This window comes from Dermacentor andersoni, chromosome 4 (genome assembly GCF_023375885.2).
Source record: "Dermacentor andersoni chromosome 4, qqDerAnde1_hic_scaffold, whole genome shotgun sequence".
NCBI classification, from domain to species: domain Eukaryota; kingdom Metazoa; phylum Arthropoda; class Arachnida; order Ixodida; family Ixodidae; genus Dermacentor; species Dermacentor andersoni.
Window position 1 is genome coordinate 57,262,634 of NC_092817.1, and position 22,223 is coordinate 57,284,856.

Consider the following 22,223-nt stretch of genomic DNA (forward strand, 5'->3'; position numbering starts at 1 on the left):
CGAGAGTCGCCCAACCCACTCGGAAAGCAGACCCGTCACACGGCCGTCGGAGGAATTGTCTTCATCTTGGAAAAAGAAAAATAGGAGGTGACAAGGGCCGTCATTTCCAGATGGCCAATATATGTAGGTTCGCGGATGTCAAAGACTCAAGGCTGGCATGAAGCGACGCGGGCGTTTTCCTAGAGTCTGATGTAATGTATAGTCTCATAACAAAAAAAAGAAAGGTGTGCGAAAGATCGAAACATTTAAACGAAAGAACCCAAACCAACGCTTTTCTGACATTTTACTGATCTTTCCTATGCCACCAGTGTCGCTATAGAGGCAGGCGATACTTATGAAACGCCGCGCGTTTTTGTTGGAGTGAGGTTTAGCTAAAGCACTCGCGAATATTCCCAACGTTGCGCCACCTAAGCGACGCATGGAGCCACAAGCGCTTTCACTCGCATCGTAGCTTAGAATTGCAGATGCGCGAAGCACAACGCGCGCGCGCGCGTGGTTGTACGTGTAAATGCAAATGGGCTCGTCTACGCCGTTTGCGGTGCGTCTGCGAACTGTCGACGCAGAAATGCGCATTTTGTATTAGAACGTGGCACATGATATTAGAAAGCAAAGTACTACCTAGTTTTCGGCGCCCTGCCACGTGTGGAATATTTAGTGGAGTGGCTGGGGAGGCGTGACAAATGCTCACAGTTATACGACCAGTGTTTTAGTCATCGGGCAAGTGGTTGAAATCATAAGGGTGAAATCACTCAGTCATCTGGCTTTGTGACCATTCAATAACTTGAGGTACCTTTATTGAGAGCATAAAAGTGCCGGCATTGAGTGCGTAGGGCTGGAAGTACGGAGCAGTGTTTTCACAAAATTGTGGTCAAGAAAGGTTCATATAACAGTAAGCGCCAGGGGACACGATAGTCAGAGATAGTGATACTGGATGTACAGGCAAAGAGCATGAATTGTCTGCCTGATGCACAGGATTTTATGCATACAATGCTCAAGAAAAATGTAAGGAATAGAAGCCATACGATTTATACTAGGAATACACAGTGGAGAGAAAGAAAAAAAGAAGGACATTTACGTAATGAAGACTACATTATGCTATCTCTTGATGCAAAACACGAAATGTTATAACCAGTAACCAGTGATAAGCAGAAGGATACAGCAGTGCCTCTGAACTCAGTCTCAAACATTTGGGCAGGCACAAGGCATGATTTCAGCAACTAGATTCGAGAGGGCTTTCCTCACATAACAATGCTGCGAGATACACGCTACGAACCATAAAAGGTTGAGAACGAAGTCACCGTTGAGCAGCGCGTAACGGCACACGAAGTGCGTCAAATCACGAGCCTCACTAACCAGATGATTCGGAAATGCGGCACTCGTGGATCTGCTTAGTGACCCGCTTCGTCAAGTCTTTATTTCTTTAATCGACATGCATCTCCCAGTAATGTAAATAAAATTAAAAATAAGTATGTGTACCCGTGATGAACGCTAGGTACGTCGTTGTCTTTAAGCATTAAAATCATCAGATTCGTCATCGCGCGCAGCTGCAAGCATGATCTGTAATGGCTGTTTCCAAATGCGCACTCACAGAGTATACCCCCTTTTTCTTTATTTTTTTTTTTTACACGTCCTGCCACTTCCTTGCACTCTCGAGTACTCGTTTCGCGACGATATCCAGGCATGCCCGCACTGAAATCACCTCCCGTTCTCCCCTCTGTCGATGCATGCTACGCATGCTAATAGAAAGCAAAGCACGCAACTGCGCATCGCGATAAAGCCCCAAGGGAATTCGGAGCTAAGCATAGAAAAGGAAAGGAAGCAAACATTGCGAGAAGAGGCTTTCATTTTGGCTAGTCTTGTCTTCTGTTCTTGTTGCTGACTACCTGCGTTCCGTGTCGCCGGACACCGGATCGTGTCGAGCCGTCACGACAGGTCTTTTCCGGGGAGCTGAGTGTTCCACGAGCCCGTTACCGGGCTGGCCCTGCGATGCGAGGCACGCGCCCAGTGCTCGCTCTCGGCTCGTAACTTCTAGGGTCGAGCCCGGGTCGAGGGGCGCCGTCACGTGGCTGCACTCCTAACAGCCGGCGTAGTGCGAAGAGGTGCCCCGCTGGCTCAGCAGAGCGCTCGCTTCGGGCCGACTCGTTAGGCACGCCAGCCTCGCGTCAGGCCGCCCCGTCGGTTGCGTTAATTCGCCTCTGACTCAAGCGTTCAGACGCCTCGATTGCCGTGCGTGGCGACAAACATATGCTCAGACGTCGAACGCTGCCTTCTGTGTCAGCGGTGCTCGAATTAGGAACGAGTGTAGTGGCACGTCAGGCTGAGGTTTCTGTACGTGATTCGTGTTGCGCCTCTACGTGCGGGCAACGTCCTGGGTAAATGAAAAATATAGCTGGCGACGGCGCCGTGCTAAAAGCTCAAAACAAGGCATTGAAGTGGCTGCCTGCGCTGTTTAGACGATCACAAACTGACACGAGCTCTTAATTTGCATCAACGTTGGCAGCAAAACGGTGGTTTAAAATTATGGCGTTTTACGTGCCAAAACCACTTTCTGATATTGAGGCACGCCGTAGTGGACGACTCCGGAAATTTCGACCACCTGGGCATCTTTAACGTGCACCTAAATTTAAGTACACGGGTGTTTTCGCATTTCGCCCCCACCCAAATGCGGCCGCCGTGGCCGGGATTCGATCCCGCGACCTCGTGCTCATCAGCCCAACACCATAGGCACTGAGCAACCACGGCTGGTAAAAAAAAACGGTGGTGTACAAGCTTATAGGTTATATTGATGCACATCGAAGAGCCCCCAATCGTTAGAGAGAGAGAGAGAGAGAGAATGAAGAGGAAAGGCAGGGAGGTTAACCAGATATGAGTCTCCGGTTTGCTACCCTACACTGGGGATGGGGGATAGGGCTTGGAAAGCTGATAGAGAGGAAAACGAAAAAAAAAATTAAAAAAAAATAATAATAAAAAAAAAAAAAAAAAAAAAGGGGGAACGCGCACACATGGAGACACACACACAAAAGGCGTTCCAGTTAAAGTCGTTCACACAGGCCGGTAGATCGCAAGAAGCGCAAAAGCGCTTGCACGGCCTTTTTCTGTGCAGGTAGGTCCTTTCGATGTTGTAGAATTCTTTTTTCGGATAGCGGTTGGTCGTCCAGTCGGTCAAGTTCGTGGCTAAGGCATGCCCTCTGTGGACTGTACTGCGGGCAGGCGCACAAAATATGGCCAATTGATTCTTCATGGCCGCAGTGGTCACAGGTTGGTGTGTCGGTCATCCCTATGCGGAAGGCATAGGCTTTAGTAAAGGCAACGCCTAACCAAAGTCGATATAACAGCGTGGCGTCTCTACGGCGAAGCTGTGATGGCGCTCGAAGACTTAATGTTGGATCAAGTGAGTACAGTCGCGTATTTCTTAAATGTGGCTCATTCCATTGCGACGCGGTGCACTGCCGAGCAAGTAGGCGGAGCTTCCGTGCCGCGTCAGTTCTAGAAACAGGAATTGGGACGTGGCGCTCCTCAGTATGGGCTGAGCGGGCAGCGTGATCCGCCCGTTCATTGCCGATAATCCCGCAGTGACTTGGAAGCCACTGGAAGGTTATTTCATGGCCTGCATCACTTATATGGTGTAACGTCTCGGTAATATGGAATATTAGCTGTTCGTGCGGTCCGCGTCGTAAAGGTGACAGTAGAGACTGCAGTGCCGCCTTCGAATCGCAGAATATTGTCCATTTGTGTGGCGGTTCATCACCAATGTGAAGAAGGGCAGTAAAGAGCGCTGCGAGCTCTGCTGCCGTCGATGTTGTCGCGTGGGTCGTCTTAAACTTAATTGTTGTAGCTTTCGCTGGTATGACGACTGCCGCCGCGGAGCTGCTTGGAAGGACTGATCCATCAGTGTAAATATGCGTAGAGTCACGGTAGTTCTCGTACAAATATAGTAGCGTGAGCTGTCTAAGGGCTGGTGATGACAGATCAGCTTTTTTCGAGATACCAGGTATTGCGAGGTTGATTTTTGGCTGAGCGAGGCACCATGGAGGGATCGAAGGTCTCGCAGCCGGAGTGAAACAAGCTGGCAATGATTCATCATATGCAGTTATCGTTTGGCTGAAAGAAGTCTGTGGCCTGTCCGCTGGTAGAGAGGCTAAATGGTGACGAGGAGTCCTGGCTAGATGCCTTATATGGGTCCTGAGTACTTCAATTTCAATGTGGGTCTTGACAAGGTGGTCTCTAGCGATTGCTATCGTAGCCACTGTTGAAGCACTCTGAGGCAGGCCTAGACAGATCCGGAGCACTTGACCCTGAAGACTTTGTATTGTGCGTAGATTCGTTTTGCCTGTGTTGTTTATTGCTGGCAAGCTGTATCGTAGAAATCCTAGAAAAAGCACCCTGTACAGTTGTAACATGGCACTAGGCGACATTCCCCAGGTCTTGCCAGCGAAAAACTTGAACAGGTGGCAGATGCCTGTCAACCGTTTTTTCACGTATGATATGTGTGGGCTCCATGACAAGTCCCTGTCGATTATGACACCTAGAAACTTGTACGATCGGACCCGTCGTATTATTTGGCCATTTATCGTTACACTGTAGTTTGCCATGGGTTTGCGCGTAAATGGCACTAGTGCGCATTTCTCGGAGGAAACTTCCAGGCCTCGATTACGGAGGTAGATAGCAGTTTGTGTGGCGGCTCTCTGGATTCTCGCTCGCAACTGTAGGCGTGTTACTGCAGATGTCCATATGCAGATGTCATCCGCGTACATTGATAGCCTGACTGTGGTTGGCACGTGCTCAAGGAGAGCAATTAGTGTTAGATTAAATAACACGGGGCTAAGTACACCGCCCTGGGGGACGCCGCGGTAGCTATAATGTAGAGAAGTATGGCCTTCCTCGGTGCTTACAAAGAAGGATCGCATGGATAGATAGCTCCGTATCCATTGAAACATCTGACCACCCACTCCTACCTCTGCGAGAGCAGAGAGGATGGCTTCATGCGTAACGTTGTCATACGCCCCTTTAACGTCGAGGAATAAAGATGCGCAGAGACGCTTACGGCATTTCTCATGTTGAATGTATGTCACCAGGTCGACGACGTTATCGATCGATGATCGACCGCGTCGGAAGCCCGCCATGGCATCTGGGTAGGTGTTGTGGTACTCCAAGTACCACTCCAGGCGTCCTAGGACCATCCTCTCCATCACTTTGCCCACACAGCTCGCCAAAGCGATCGGGCGATATGATGAGAGCTCCAACGGCGACTTGCCAGGCTTCAGCAGTGGAACAAGGCGACTTGTCTTCCAGGTTGTTGGTAGCGTGCCATTTCTCCAAGATTCATTATACACCTCAAGAAGAACTCCTCTCGCTCGCTCCCCCAGGTGACACAGAGCTCGGTAGGAAATTCCGTCAGGTCCTGGCGCTGATGTGCGGCTACACAAAGCTAATGCTGCCTTAAGTTCGTGGATCGAGAATGGTAGATCCAACCGGTGATCACGTGGTGGCGGACAGCTGCTCGAAGGCGATGGAATGTTGGTAGCTGTGAGTTGGCCAGATAATCTGGCGCAGAAATCCTCTGCCACGTCAATCTCCGATCTCTTTTGAGAGAGGGCAAGCGCCTTGAATGGGAATCGCTGTACGGGAAGTGTCCGCAGTCCGCGCACCGTTCTCCATAGTTGAGATAAAGGCTTACGTGGATCTAGCGACTCACAGAAGGCAGCCCAACGTTGCGATTCGAGCTTGTCTAACCGGCGCTGTATCTTCTTTTGCGTGCGCCTGGCGGTCCGTAGATCGTCCATTGTTTTCGTACGTCGGTATCTTCGTTCAGCACGTCGTCGGATTGCTCGAAGTCGTTCTAGTTCCACATCGAAATCATTAAGTTTCGAGGAGCATGTTAGAGTACGCATAGTGTCTTGCACCACGCTCTTGATTGCCTCTTCCAAGTCGAAAGATGGATTGGCGTCGCAGTGTTCTTCCATAATAGACTGAAATTTAGGCCAGTCCACTCTTTGGATCGTATCCCGTATTTTGGAAGTGGTCAATCCTCTGATCTTGATGTACGTGGGGATATGGTCGCTTCCGTGCGTCTCTATGTCCGCAAACCACCCTGCACGTCTGACTAGGCTTCGTGAGACGAAAGCCAAGTCAAGACAGCTGCTGTACGTGGAGCCACGTAAGAACGTAGGACTTCCATCATTCAGCAGCCAAAGTTCATTACTGGAGGCGAAAGAAACCAGTGCTCTGCCTCTTGCGTTGATGATCGGACTTCCCCAGAGTGTATGATGGGCGTTGAAATCGCCAATGATGACCCAGGGATTGGACGTTGAGGAAAGGATGTCTCGTAGTCTTTTGTAATCAAATCGACTTGACGGAGATAGGTAGGCGCCTACAAAAGTAAAGGCCAGATTCTTTTTCCTTACGTTTAGGCATATATATTGATTACTGTCATTAGGTGGTACAGGCTGATGAGTGTAGGTGAGGTCACGGCGAATAAACACCAAAACCTTGCTGTTTTCATAAACAGCTGACGACATAAATGATTCATATCCAGAAAGCCTGATTTTGTTCGATAAGTTGGGCTCGCAAATGACGATAATGGGAAACATATTGGCGTACACGAAGCGACGAAAGTCCGAAAGGCGCGCTCTGAGTCCGCGGGCATTCCACTGAAAAATAGCTGCTTGTCGGACCTCTTCCCTAAAACACCGTGGCTGTAGAGCCATGATCTACTCAAGGGTTGCAAGCACCGGACTCAGAGCGTCCAGTACTTGAAGCGCACTTCTGGCAGACGGTGTGTTCATGTTGCTTAGCAGCACGCGAATGTCATTCATTAAAGGCCTGATAAGTGCTATCACTTGCTCATCTGTTTTCCGCGACTCCTCGGATACAGCACCTTGCTGTACTGGGGGCGGATTCTTCTGCGCCTCTTCTGGCGGTCGTGTACGCGGAAGTGGCGGCCATTCCTTTGTGGAGAGAGATCTGGCAGTTTTCTCCCTTCCAACATCGGTGTTCGGAGTGCTGGAAACATCTGCTGATGATGATGCTTGACGAGGTGACTTTTCCTGAAAGCTTGATGTTTTCCGCCGGGAAGACCTTCGTCGGTGACGTCGTCTTCGCCGTACTTTCACAGCAGCCTCTTTGTGGGTAGAGTTGTCTCTCACCATTTGTTTAAGAATGGTGATCTCTTTCTTGATCTGGGGACAGTCTTTGGAAGAGGCGCAGTGATCACCTTGACAGTTAGGACATTTCAACGTGGTTGCGCTGCAGTTGTCTTCTGAGTGGGGTTCGGCACATCGAGGGCACACGGCCGAATTTCGGCAAACACCCTTCACATGTCCAATCTTCTGACAATTGAAGCATTGCATTGGTCTTGGAATAAATGGTCGAACCTGGTGGCGAAAGTGGCCGACCTTCACGTAGGGTGGAAGGCAGTCGCCTTTGAAGGTTATCCTCACACAACGTGTGTTGCCGAGGCGACCAACATGCACAATCACGTTGTGTTCGCTTGCCGGTTTTATGAGAATTGGGAGGTCTGCATTAGATATTTCATTGTCAATGTCATAGATGACTCCTGTTATTGTGGCACCATTCGTTGGCACGATGGATCGGACCTTGATGTTTCCCAGCTGCGTTACATGTTGTAGTATGGTCAGTGCACTCGGGTTCATCACATCGATTGCCAGGATGTTTCGCCTAGTATTTATCCTAACATCCTTGATCTCATTTGGCACGGTGTTTTCTAGATACACGGAGAGGGCTTGCCTGTTGAGGACGCGCAGGTTGTCGGTAGCGTTCTGTGGCACAAACAGGATGGAGTGAGGCCATCGCTGAGGAGCTGTTTTCACAGTGTTCGAGCTGGACGCCGAAGATGAGTTGATAATTCTTCGTTTGGCCTTGCGGTACTGGACAAGTCGAAAGCCGTCTTCCGAGGACTCGTCACCTGATGCGCAGTACAGCTCTGTGTCCTCGCTACCACTCGACGCATTTCCTCGCTTCCTCGAACCGATGTCCGCGGGTGAACGGGAACCGGGAGGATCCTCGGGGTGTTGTACATCCATCACCGCGATGGAGGGGGCGGTAGACCCCACAGGTGCAGTAAGAAGTCCAGAAAAACACAGAGACGGGCGAGATATAATTATTGTATATGCCACCAAAGGTTTGGGAGCCATATGCAGTAACTGTAGTCAAAAATAATCCTGAGCGCATCACTGCGGTGTCTTTCACTAACTTTTTGCTTCACAGTGTTAAAGTCAGTCAGTTACTCAATCAATCAATCAATCAATCAATCAATCAATCAATCAATCAATCAATCAATCAATCAATCAATCAATCAATCAATCAATCAATCAATCAATCAATCAATCAATCAATCAATCAATCAATTCTTGTTATCCTCATTACCATCTAATAATATCAGACGCGTTATGCGCATTGCAGAAGAAAGACAAATCCTGAAAAAGCTAAACAGTCATCTCCCCACATGCGCCACACTAACTGCGGTGTCGAGGACACCATAGAACGCCTACTGTGCTACTGCTCATCTTATGAAAATGAAAGGCAAGACCTCTGCACAGCTCTCAAACAGCTAGATGGAAAGCCGTTCACCTTGAACAAGATCTTGGGATCATGGCCTCGCATATCACAGCTACAAAAGGCCACAAAAGCGCTGCTGCGATATTTGAAAGCGACCGGATTGAGTCAGCGTCTGTGATCCGGACTGAGTGACCGGCTGATATCTCCAGTGGACTTTCTATTTTTTTTAATCTTTCCGTCCCCCTTTCCCTTTCCCCAGTGTAGGGTAGCCAACCGGGCTCAGTCCTGGCTAACTTCCCTACCTTTCATTTATCATTATCTCTCTCTCTCTCTCGAAATAAGTTTGTCGATAACATATTTTAAACTTACTAATGAAGATGTTCACGTTATTGATATTCATATTAGAAGTGTTTACTCAAATTATGCATACACCTTCCATAGCGTGTCCCAGCTAACGTTAGCCAAGCCGCTAAAAGAAAAACAAAAGGATTTAAAATATACGGTGCAAGATACATTACAAGACCTAGAGTTTTAGGTAGTCGCACCTCTGAACAGCGAACTCCATAGGTCTTATAATCGTATCTTGCACTGTGCTTCTTAATCTTATTTTTTTCTTTAAACAGCTCGGCTAGAGTTAGCTGGGGCGCAACAAGTTCCTTGTATTCGCTATTCTTTCTTCGTCGAAATTTTACATGCACCCATACCTGCCAACGCTCCAGAATTTTTAGTAATTTGGATGAATTGGGGCCCGTTTTACAACTTTAAGCACGTTGGGTAAAGTTTTACGAAAAATGTAATTCTGTTTGCAAAAATATGTCGCCACATTGGTCTCTGTATACCCTTTCATTGCAAGTATTTTGATGGTGAAAGCATGCAAGAAGGATACCTTTTTCTAGCAAGTATGTACAAATGAGTTCTTGAAGCAGGTGAAATTGACAACAGCCTAGTCACTTAACAAAGTCACTCTGATCTTAAAGGAGTGTGTTGCTTGTCAGTATTTGCAGTTCCAAGTTTATTGCTATACTCCAGCCTCCCCCCCCCCCCCCCGCCGCCCCCGCCCCCCTCGGGCACGCTGCGTCTGAACTTAAACCTTCGTTACTCATGCGCGTATGTATCCTTGAAAAGCAGTGTGCTAAGGACAAGCTTTGAAAAAAAATGAATGCGTGGTGTCGTCTCTCTTGGACATAACACCAGGCCACCCACCTGGTCTGATGTCCAAGCTCCCAGCACTAGATTCATAACGACTTTTTCGAAATCAATATAGCTGCTGGCGTGCTTCAACGACATCCGAATGCGTCACCGAGGATTAGGAAATTTCGGGCGCGTTAGATATACATATGGGTGTCTCAAGGTGTACGTCTTTTATTACTTGCCTAATTACCTTGCACCAACTCAAGGGCCAATTCCTCTCAAGGGAAGTAAAGTGAAGCCCAAACTGTTCAGCTCCTGCACTTGCAGCGTACGCTGACCATATTGTTTGAACATTCCGTGGCACAAATGCGGACCGTGAAACGACACTCGGAGACGTCAGACCATTCATTGCCTGACCAACCAAAAAACAATGCGGGCCGGGTGCATTACGGACGGTAAGGATTCCAAATCTCTTTTGCAATACCTGTAGGAAACTGGCCCTTACGCCCTTATCAACGTGATAGCGTTAAAGGGTTCCGTGTCGCAGAAAACCGAGTGTTGGCATCGGCGTCCCTGTGAGCAAAAATTCCCTAGTTTAGTTGGGTATACGTATATGCCACGCATGCTACACTACATGCGGGTTATATTGACACACCATTCTACAGTAAAGTTGCTCATACATTGCCTGACGTTCTTGACAAAGTTATTCTTCGGAATTTTGAGAATGACAGCTCACAAACAAACGCCTTGAAACAAAACACCGACAGCGCATGACTTTTATGTTAAATCTTCTCAGACTGAAATGTTGGAAGCGCGAAACAATAACAGAAACCTGTAAATGATGTATCTCTTTTGGCGCGGCTTTGGGGCGGGAGGGGGGGCACTACCTTTGGGATTGGCCCAACCAAGAGGCCACGTTTCTACCAGAAAGCTCGCCTTCGTGCATACCGTTCGCCGCCAGCGTTTCCTGCTAAACATTAAGGTTACATAAGTGCAGTTGCCCGGAAGCATTAGAAACAGTCAGGGCTCTCTGAATTCTATATCGTTCCGCTCGTAAAGGCGAAGCTTAAGCGTCCTCCAAATATTCCAGCGTATAATTATTATGCCGTGTGACAACCCATGCGAATGACAAATGAAGACTTCCTATAATGAAGTTCCGCGCGCAGTAAATATTTATCTCAAACTCCGCTGGTTCAGTTAAACAGGACCTCAGTATAATAATAACATGGAGAAGACGCGAAAGTAAAGTCGTTTTTTCCTAAAACATAAGAAAATAATTTCGATATCTTCTCAATGGCGGACGCTTTTAGCAGCAGTGCTTATTCATAAACCTTCTTGATCTCCGATGAAGGAAGCCGTACATTTTATTTCTCTAGTATATTTCGAGCATAGAAGGCATGTTTACAATTCCGGGCCTTACGGGAAGATACTGCAGTTGTTTCTCAATTACTCGCAGACGCCTGCAGCGTATACGGTCGGATCTACAGGAAAAGAAAATGGAGTCGTATAGCATAATCTCGCGCGGCCTGTCTCTCCTGCATCGCCAACAAACGACAGCACCAAAATAAATGATACTGGCATTCCTTCGTCGTACGGCATCCTCGTGCAGCCCTTTATTGCGTTTGTCCGCATTACACGATGTGCGCGCGCACACGCACACATGCCCTTATATATACCGATCGTACACCGCAGCTGCGTCGTTGGGTAGGCGGAAACACTCCTTTCTTCACATGAAATTCCGTGCATCGAAGTCGTAGCCTAAGGAAAGCAGCTTTGCCGCAACAAGAACCATGAACAAACTTTTGGATTCAAGTGCTGTTTAACTAAAACGAAATATGTTCATAATTTTCTCAGACACTTTAATAGCTTGTTATTGCTCGCTTACGGAGCAACGTTTGCCTCATGAAAATTAAAGTGTTTTCCTCGGCGCCTCACGAGGTAGTCTTCGCATTGCTTTCTATGAAATCTTGTGGCCCGGGAATCATTCGTGATGGATTGATTATGTGAAACCTTGGGTCTATGTGAAATCATGTTCTGCTCTATTTTGTTACGTATGCTAGCTCCACTGAGCTAACGCGTCTCTCACGATTCTTTTTTTCGATTTTCAAATGAGGAGTTGCAACATTCGTCGCACTGAGCCGACAATGCGTCTCTTTTCTTTTACTTTCTTTTCATCAGAAACGCAGCTTAGTTCCTATACATACACTCCTCTGTGTGTTTCCCACATAGACAGGGTCGAGGAGGGCCCCACGTTCGATCGGGCTGCACAAAAGTGCTCGTGTACCGAGCCGCACGCCCTGCTGACAAGTGGGCGTCGGCTGGCGGCAGCCGGTGCGTTGTTCGCCTGAAGGGTTGCCGGGACGGGCAAGCAAGCGCCAGATTGGGGCACTTCTACGGACTCGTGCTCCGGCAGGGGGCTTCAGGCCACCCCAGAAGCGAACACAGGGCTCACCCATTTGGCCACACTGACGAGAAGGGGCCCTTACAAATGCGCCTGCGCTCCGAGGTCAAGGCGCAGTGACAAAGAAAGAAAGAAAGAAAGAAAGGCACGTCGGTGCATGACCTAAAGCGCAGTACACACATCTGAGCGAGTTAAACGTGATGGTTAAACAGCTTTCGTTTACTGCAGTGGGGACAGCCCGAACATCAACGATTGCTGGGTCATGAACATTGCGGCAGAAGGCCATTTTACATAATTCCTTACTTCAGGAACGGTCGAAGTCGAATAGCAAGGCATTAATTTGGACATGTATTTTTTGCACTATTATCACCTTCCTCCTTACGCGTCCCGAAACAAGAGTACAACTATAGGCGTGACATATTAATTGATTCGAACCGATAAGCAAAGAGATAACCGAAAACCCCAGCTTCCATTTTTCCCCGCTAACTTTGGAACTTAATGGTGACGTCGATGCTACATTAGTTATACGTTATTTAGACTCGACGCAATTAAAAAGTGATCACGCAAAACTTAGAATACATTCTTTGAATGTTTGGTCTATGCTATCTTCTGAATCGTCGACCTTTTCCTCGTCGAAGTCTCTATCCATGGTCTGTCAGGATAATTATTGTAACGAGCATCGCATTCTGAGACCTTAAAATCTAGAAGGGCACATCTCGTCGCTTGCGATGACGCCACCTGTTTATTGCTCATTGCTCGCGTGTCGATAGCACAGCGCACAAAACGCTGCTCCAGTAGCGAGTCGTAATAGAAAACCCCTATCACGGATGTGATTTCTGTGCAATTATGGCACAAGTATTTGTTTTAAGGTGCACATTTCTTCATTGTCTTGTTCCGATCATGACTTCATAAACTGCGGATATCTCTTATCATTTTTATTTTGTTCGCTGCATGTAACTGAACCGCGTTTCTCAACGAGCAAGCTGTCGTTCTGCGCTACAGCCACTAACAAATTCTTTACACCTGCTATCTAATTCAGCATTATGCCGCACCGCTCCAGATTATGGGACATAGGAGAGCGCATTAGGCAGCGCGTCACGCCTCTACATAGAGCAACGTTGAAAATCTTAAGCGTTGCTGCTGCACTACACACATCGCTACAGTGCTTTAGCCCGCTCTTCGTTGCGTTACATCGTGATACGTATCTCAAGCGCGCACTTCACAGCCCTGCGTCATGTACAAGTGCCGATTTAAGTCATCAGTCGAGTGACTTAGAACCTAGAAATGTCACCCCCCGCGGAATGGCCGCCGCTCTGCAGTTCTTTTTTCACGAGATGCTCTCAGCTAGCGGCGGGATACGCGCGCTAATGCGATACACGAGCGAAGCGGCGGGGTGACTTGGCACACTTTCAACAAACGCTGCTACATTTTTGTGCGAGTCGCTACGACCTTGAGAGTTCTTTTCCTTTTTTTTTGTGATTCTTCTTTCTGCAAACTCTGCCCGCCTCTGTCTCTTATATATCTCACCGCTGTCACCTGCACGTATTTCCCCAGCACGCGCGCCTGCTTTGCAGATGGTGCGAGTCAGCTTGGCAGCGCACTCATCCATACAGCGATCGCCGTACGCGAACTGCGCCTCAAAATAAGCTATAGCGACGCGCAAAAAGGCTGCCAGAAGATGGCGCGGTGGCGCGAACAATCTTTTTCAGCCGAGGAGGCTGCACTGAGAACACGCCTGGCCGCCCGAGATTTGTTTAAACGCGTCGGCGGTCTCGCTCGGTCGTCACGCTGCCGAAATAACACATAGTTGTTTAGATGGCGCGACGAGCGTAAAGACTGCAGAAAGATGCTTTCTTTCCTTCTTCCTTGCTTTGTTTTCCTTTGTTTGTTTGTTTGTTTGTTTGTTTGTTTGTTTGTTTGTTTCAACCGCACTAAGTTCCTGCGCATTATGTGATTTTTCCGAGCCGAGCTCTGAATACTGGTCGTAAGCTCACCTCCGACGCAGACCCTTGAAAATTTAGGTAACTAAAACAGACGTTGTCTCCTTCTCATGGGCTCTGTGGGCTGTATCGTTTAAGGACAATGACGGCCTTAAGTCTGCCCTCGCCAAGTGCTTCAAATATATAGAAACGAGGGGAAAGGGATAATATTTTTGACGCGCCCATTAACAAGATTTTTTTAGTCCCCCAATCGAGAGGCTTTACCATTGTTCGCATTAGTTCGCAATAACAGAACAATGAGACTAAATGACGATGAACTACAACAAAAATCGTCATGAGCCCGACGCCGCATTGACGATCCGCCTAATGCTTTCGGCCTGCATGAAACTGCCCCAGAGTCGCGAATTACCTCGCACAGAAATATTCTTTCGAAATTATTCTGTGCCAGCGAAACCTTTCATGCTGGCCACTGCCATTATTTAGATGGAGTCTATTTTAGAACTATGACCGCTCCCAAAACTCTGAACTGTGATAAACTCTTAATATGTGAATGCTAGTTATGGTAATGTGGTCACCGGCCTCTGGCTCTCTGTCTCCAATGACAGTGTTTCGCAGTCATTCGCCTTAAAAAGAACACCGATATGTTAGCAAGTCAACAGTTGTACTGCGCGGGCTTTGGCGCCATTGCCTCTCCTGTGCAGTCACTCATGCTCCTTCAGGTGCCGAATCATGCTCGACGCCGGCAGGGGCTACGGGCCATTCCTCTGATTCGAAATGTATCTGCGTGGCTTTGAAGACTAACCGCAATCAGCTGCAGGCAGAAAGGAAAAGACATTGACCGAGTCTTCGCACAGGATTCGATACTGGGTCTTGAAACCAATGGCCAGCCGCACCGATGCAACTGTCGTCATCGGCCAGCTACCGTCTTCTTCGGTAATACTACCGGCTCCGTTTCTTCGTTGAGTATTGCGGTCTGCAATTTTTTTTTTTTTTTGGCTTATGCGCCGGTGAAAAACAATTTTAAAAAATGGGCAGTATTGTTTAAATACTCATACGCTTACCGTAAAACTACACACATAACACAATGACGACGTATAATAGATGTCTTGTACATTTTTCAAACCTGAACTTACTTTCACAGATGCCGAGGCCGTATCCAAGCGGAACTGTAGGGGCCACAATGGCGACAAGATAATATGGGGTGTAACGGCGTGTTTCCGTGGAAGACAAATATTTAAAAAGTTCTATACGCCGCGCTCACTTCTATTATAGTATGGCCGTCTGTATTTGTCGATTGTTGATATGTCGCAAATAAAGGCGAATCCCGGGCACTTTCGGTTCAATATGTCCTCTGGGCAATAAGAAACAAACAATTGATATCTCTATTTCATGCCCAAATCGTGCCCCGTGGGCTGTGGATGTCTACCTTAAAGTTCGCAAGTGTGCTAGTCTCCGAACACTCTTGATCGGATTTCGGCTCAAGTACCATTCTAAAAAAGAATAATTCGATTCGAAACTCGGGAGTTCTTACGAGCACGTACAATGCCGTCAGGAAACAAACGACGCTACAAAGCTGAAAGGACCGACATTAAAGATTGTGCGGAAGGGCAGGGTCTCATAATCGATACAGCTATCGTGGATCATTTTAACGACGTACCCACTCTGCTCTTCGACAGTACTCCTTCTAAGTCTGTGCTTGTCCATCTCAGGAATGAAGACGTTAGACGTATTGTGGATTTTTTTTCTTTTATCACTGAAACGGGAGGTGGGTTCCTTGCAGTAACCAGAATCTTGCCTTCGCAGGGCAGGGGCTCTCAGCTCACTGAAGAACAACGCCACTGGGGTCCAAGGTGCATGCACGACCTCGAGACCATGACAGAGGGAGACAATAACTCTTCGAACGGCTCCTTGTCTGAGCAGTTGACGGGTGGTTGTACCGTGTTGAGAAGCAAGAGCTCTGTCTGGCTCGCTCGAAGCACATAGTTACTATAACGTCAGCCTCTGATGTTGCACGATTGATTGATTGATTGATTGATTGATTGATTGATTGATTGATTGATTGATTGATTGATTGATTGATTGATTGATTGATTGATTGATTGATTGATTGATTGATTGATTGATTGATTGATTGATTGATTGATTGATTGATCGGTGGGTCGCTCGGTTGGTTCATCGAACAGCAGAGAAACATGTTCGTGCGGCCACGACGACCGAGGATGTACTATACCGCCTACTACTCGACTGTCCCAAGCACACTGCACATGACAGCGCCTTGAACAAGAACTGCATTTAACTGACTCACATTGGCCTATTTCACTTGCCAATTTGTTAGGCACATGACCATTGAAAGTTCATCACAAGCTATGAAAGCACTTCAACGCTTCTTTAAAAACGCTGTCATTTGTGACAATTATTGACTCTACTGCGTCGTGAGAAATTGCCTCATTTGTGCATCTGAAACCGGTGTAGATTAGACAGCCACGGAGCATTGTTTCAATGACACTTCTCGAAAGAGACTTTCACTCTTAGTGTGTAAGACGCTTCTCTGTTTAAGCATTACCTAATGAAAGCATTTGTACTTAAATTGTTCATCCTATATAATCAATCAAGCGAAAAGGGGTAGCTGGCGCCGTTTTCTGGCGACGGCTCTGTTTATTTTAAAAGCGAAGCTTTGCGATCCTCGCCGGTTCGTGACCGTTTCTGCGGCCTGACTGTTCTCTTAAGAGGAAAAAACGGAATCAGGAAAGAAACAATTTACGATAAATCAAAGGAAAGCTCACTACTTTTCGAAGCTAGATCGGGATGCCTTAGAACACGCACCTACAAAGCGAGATATAAGAAGGAAGAAGAAGCATGTGCTTGCTGCGGTAAAGCTAGGGAAACGATGGAGCATGTTTTATTAGAATGCGAAGACGTCTGCCCAGCGGTCGATTTAGGCACCACTGGCCTCCTTGAAGCCCGTGGATTCAGCGAGAGAAGTGGAAAAGTAAACATGTCCGCAATAGAGATTTGTAAGAGGCGATAGGAAGATTGGTGGAAGTAGGGAAACGACAAACAACGCCGGCGTACAAAAACAAAGTTCACAATAGGGTTCCAAGAACTTTGGTTATGGGAATTCATCATGGATTCTTTTTCTTCTTTAGCATAGGTAGAACATTAGGCAATAAAATAACAAGAGCTTGGTGGCGCAACCCACCACCCCGTTCCAAAGGGGACGCTCATAACATTCATCCACATCCATCCAGTCATCCGCTGTGCCGGTCGTGCTGGGGAATGAAAAAAGGAACCAGAAAGCTCACCTTCGTGCATCCTCGACTGCATGGTAATGAGGAACGTTTTCTTGCGGATGGGATAGATTCGAATAGTGCAATTCGAATTGTGCGGATTCGAATTGTACGTATGCGCATGCTGCCTCTGAAACCATGATCCGTCATGATCTGCTCAAGGCGTCCGTCGTACTCGCTAGTAGTCAGCAACTCCGCTTATCAAAAGGCTCGGTATAATTTGTGTGCGCCCACACTTGTGCGTGCGTGCGAGTGTGTGTGTGAGTATGTGTGATCGTGTTGCGATTCTTCATGCGGTCACGCATGGCTTCGCTGCAATAGATTCCACCTCGTTGGATCTGCTGCATCTTTAACTCAAGATAAAGAAAATACAGACAGACAGATGGACGGACAGACAGACAGCATATTCACAAGCATATTCTGTGCTCGAGAAAAGCGATGAAATGCCACGGCGTCACAAATTACACTGGAGCCCTCTAAGAAAAGCTAAAATTTGAATTCTCCGCTCAAAACTTTGCATACTGCTTGGCGCATTCTGTGTTTTTCAAGCATGGATATAGAAGGACGATGTCGCTATTTTCAGCAAAGCAGGCACCCGCTGTCTCTACCCCCGTCTTTCTCGTGGCAGAATCGCATCTGTGCTCTTACGGTTCCCTCTAAACCGTATCGATTGGGGTTCAGTCGTTCTCGCTTTTATTGCCGATTAAATATCTCCGTGTGCCGATTCAGCAGAGGTCGATGCCGTTCTTGCTTACTGTCGAATAAGTGAGCATAAAGAATCCGTTAAGGCACTCTTCGCCATAAGGGTGCTTGAGAAAGAGAAAAGGTGAGGCTCAAAAAGATTTAGATGGAGGCCTCGATGGCGCGGTCGCACAAGAGTATAACGTTTCTTTTCAGTCAAATATAAAAGACATCTTCATAATTACCACTGCGCAATAATACGAACTATAACGCCATTCACCGTTCTCATAAAAACGTCAATTCACATGTTTCGCGTCCACGCCCAAATTTCTCATAACAAATGACAGATTTGAATGTATACGCGTATAGACTTTGAGAGAAATGACCTCTTTATTAAAGACTGATGGGTATCGAAAATAAAGCCGTGCAAGCGTGGATCTGCCAGCCAACGGGCCTAATTGATTACAGACTGAATTCACAAAGCTTTGCGTTCATATGGGATACTTGCCATTGAGCGACCGGCTTCGCTAACGATATGTCCAGCGAAGGATTGGCACGAATTTTCTCTTACGAACAATACCAGCATAATATATTTGTAATACCAGCGTAAGATATTGCAATCAGGAGCTGGCCGCAGTGACAACTGCTCCCCCAACTCCAAACTTCATTCTCCTCAACAGGCTGAAATAAAATTACTAGTCTGAACTCGAGCAAAAGCAGCTGATGATGTACCCTAAGTCGAATGTACACGCCAGGCGATCTTTGTCGTTATATCTCAACCCATTTGCTGCGTTCCTGCGCGTACGTTTACTTCATTACAGAGCTAATAACCATCGAATATATAGATAGACGCACAGTATTATTACAGTATTGTTACAGTATTGTTACAAGGCCTTTCGGATACCAGAAATTAAGATACGCACTTTGTGCTTCGGACCGAGTGCATCTTGTGTTTGCCGATGTCATGCATCATCATTAGGCTATAGAAAAGTAAACACGCCACCGCCAGCTTACCAAGGCAGTTCCACTTCGCGTTGATTAAGTACGCTCCTTTTAACTGCTGTTTGCTTATGCAGCTACAGCATGTGGAGCGTCAGGGACACCGTTAAAGCCTTGCACTAATTTATTCGGTAACACCGTTCCAAGAAGGTAGAGCAGGTTACTAGCTAATTGAATGCCCCTCCCAATAAAAAAGATTGTCTAAAGGCCTTCTGAAGCAACGTCCCCGCTTATAGGCTACTGATCTAAATTTTGTTTCCCGACCACCTTGTTTGCGTCACATTAGTGTCGCGCGCCTTCGATGCAAGGCAACAAACACCTCATCGCTCTCGCAGCGTTGCTTATCTGAGAAAACAAGCAACCCAAAAGTTTTTCATTATCCCACTGGCTTAACAAGCCCAAGGAGCTACGTTCCTCAAGAGCTTTAGCGTTTCCTCCGAGCTATCGATGCCGTAATTTACTCTAAAAAGCGTATCACTGGCAAACCATATCGCTGAACTTAAGGCACTCTATATACCTCTGGGCCTGTATTCAAAATACCCTCTTACGCAAGAATTGTTCGCAAGAAAAAATGCAAGCCAATCCTGATGCTGGTCATAATATTAGCTAAGGAAGACGACGAATGGTAAAGAACATTTACGAGCAAAAAGCTTTGTCAGTTTGGTTTCTGGTTTTCAAGGAGATAAAACGTATTCCTTCGGTGGGGATACGATAACCTCCGAACGAGCCGTTGTGTGTGGGACAACTTGTTACTCCCGCAAGAAGGAGTCGTCAGAACATCATTTGTTTAGAAAGTAGGTCATGTCGACATTAAACAATACAAAAAGCAAGCGATGATGACGTTATCACGCGCTCAACGATAGCAGACTCAGCACTGTGCCAATCACGACAAGCGCGTAACATGTCATCAAATGCGACGAGCGAGAGGGCTGAATATTTTACTTCGCGAGCACCATTCTGTCGTTTCATCCATTTCGGAGCACACTGACAAGATCCGTGAGTCTATGGTTCCTACGGCGATCATACGTGTATATACCTCGAGTGTCCAGCGCACTGCGGTAATTACGTCGAGTTCACCCCATCGTCGTCTATGTACAGGCGTGCAAGCACGCACAGGAGCTGCCTCGTGCCTCTATGTACACGCTAAGGCGACGATGAAAGATTTCTCGCGGATCGACACATATGCCCACTAATACGACACTTGCAACCAAAGTATTGCAATGCCGCACCCGTCGGCGCTGGCGAACTTCGCGAACTTCGTGCCGCTCGCTTGGGACACGACCTCGTCGGTCCCATCGGTCAGGCAAAGACGCTCGCAGGCCTTTTGTTTGCGCCGCATCGATCCCTCCACCTTTCGCGCACGTCTTGGGTGCGCTTGCGAATGCGAAAGCCGTTGCGTGCCGGTCGGTGTCGGTGGCGTGTCGGTTGCGTCTAGGGGCACCCTGGCTGTGGGTGACCCGGCGAGCCGTGCATAAAGGAGATGCATAGCAGAGAGCACCTATACATATGCCACTGCATACTCTGTCTGGGTGCACCTTATTGGTTGCGTAGACTGTGTGGAATGCGAAGAGTGTTGTGTGTATGAGGGCACGCATTTACCTCTTGTGTGTCCATTGCAGACTGTCTGCCCAGAACTCCTCGTATTTATTGCATACGCTGAGATAGCACAACGGGACATTGCTGAACATTAGACGCTCTCGGAGGGTTCGTTTAATAACTATAGAACAGCACCTTCCGAAATTACGAAAAATATAAATATATAGACACTGCCGCGTGAACTCGTTCCCAGTCTTGTCAGTTTAAGGCTACATGCTCACGGCCAAAAGAAGGTTGCAGATCCAATCCGCTACTGCGCAAAACGGCAACACGACTTTTGGCGATGTTTATATTCACGATTGCAGGATTTCGTTTTCTGCCGCAGGTCGCACTGTAACTACTAGCTGCATTGGATAACACTGGTTGAAACCTTTACCCAAAACATATATCTACGTACACGTATGCATGCACATGTGCTCTGCTTCCATCCATGATATATATATACTGGAGGGCGACAATCACCGGCGCAGTATTTGGCGAGTTCGGACAACCAAAGTTTGTCGTGAACGGTTATCCTGAGATGTAGACCAAGGGCGATGTTGGAAATCGTGCTCGCGCGGCGCATCGAAGAAGAGGAAGAGAGATGGTCTCGCGACCGGGGAGAATTGATGGTGGCCCTATAACGTTCCAATATTCCAACATGTTTTATTTCAATCTCCTGACGTCAAATTTGCGTAACCGCCGACGCAAGCATCGGGTGGTGACCCGCCAGGGTTGTCTCAACAGACCAAACAAACGCTCTGCTCGTTTATAGGCGGTCACTTTTGTTGTTTCAAAAACTAATAACATTGCCTACAATGAGCGGCTTGTCTTATCAAACTGTTTGACAAGAGGCGAGGAGCACGCTCAAGGAGAGCGGCATTCAATGGGGCCGAGTCAGTGCACTGAAAATCGATAACCGGATGAAGAGGGTGGTGTAGGCATCTGCGATTGGTCCGCTTTCTCTTACTTAGCTTGAGATGGCTAGTCGAAAATTGCGGCGCCATGCAACAGAAGGTTAAGAATGCCGCTAAAAGGGATCCCGAGCAAAGAAGAGTTGGCAGAGAGAGGTCGCAAAGGTGCCGAAAGCGCTCGAAAACGTTACACGGCCACACAAAATGTTTTATTGTACGCAAATAAGCCCATGCTCTCCGACGTGTGCGAGTACCCAGGGTCTGAGTGATCGGCGGCAGCCATCTTTTATTCCTTTCGGAACGGAGCAGTCTGCGTCTATTCAGAAAAAAAATCAGTTTTGTTTAGCATATTAATGCATTTTTAATGCGTACACGTCACTTTGACGCGGTAAGTTATTGCGGTCTTGTGACGTCTTGGCACAGGCAGGTGAAGTGGGTGCAGCCCCAAAACTTTTGACCAATAGCCGAGGGCTAATGGCGAAAAGGCGTCGAATTAGAAATAACTATTTTTCTTTTGTTCGGTCCAATGATGCATAATCAGTGTGTACGCATCACATCAGATGGAGAGCCATCGCGGTTTTCGTGACGTCGCGTGACAGGCAGGAGAAGTGGGGGTGTTTCAAAAAAGTTTTTGACCAATCATGGAGGGTTGATTGCAGAATTGGAATAGAAAAGTTTGGAATATCTTTGCGTTATAGCGCCCCAGAACTTCGATGAGCCCAGCATGTTCTAAAGGCCACTGGAAAGTTGAAAAGTTCCTGCACGATTGCGAATTGGA

At 47.4% G+C, this 22,223-nt stretch overlaps 1 protein-coding gene across 1 annotated transcript in view; it reads left to right on the top strand.

The window, feature by feature from the left end:
* rdgC (retinal degeneration C) overlaps nucleotides 1-22,223 on the top strand; it is a 237,668-nt gene that overhangs the window by 118,565 nt on the left and 96,880 nt on the right. The window lies entirely within an intron of this gene.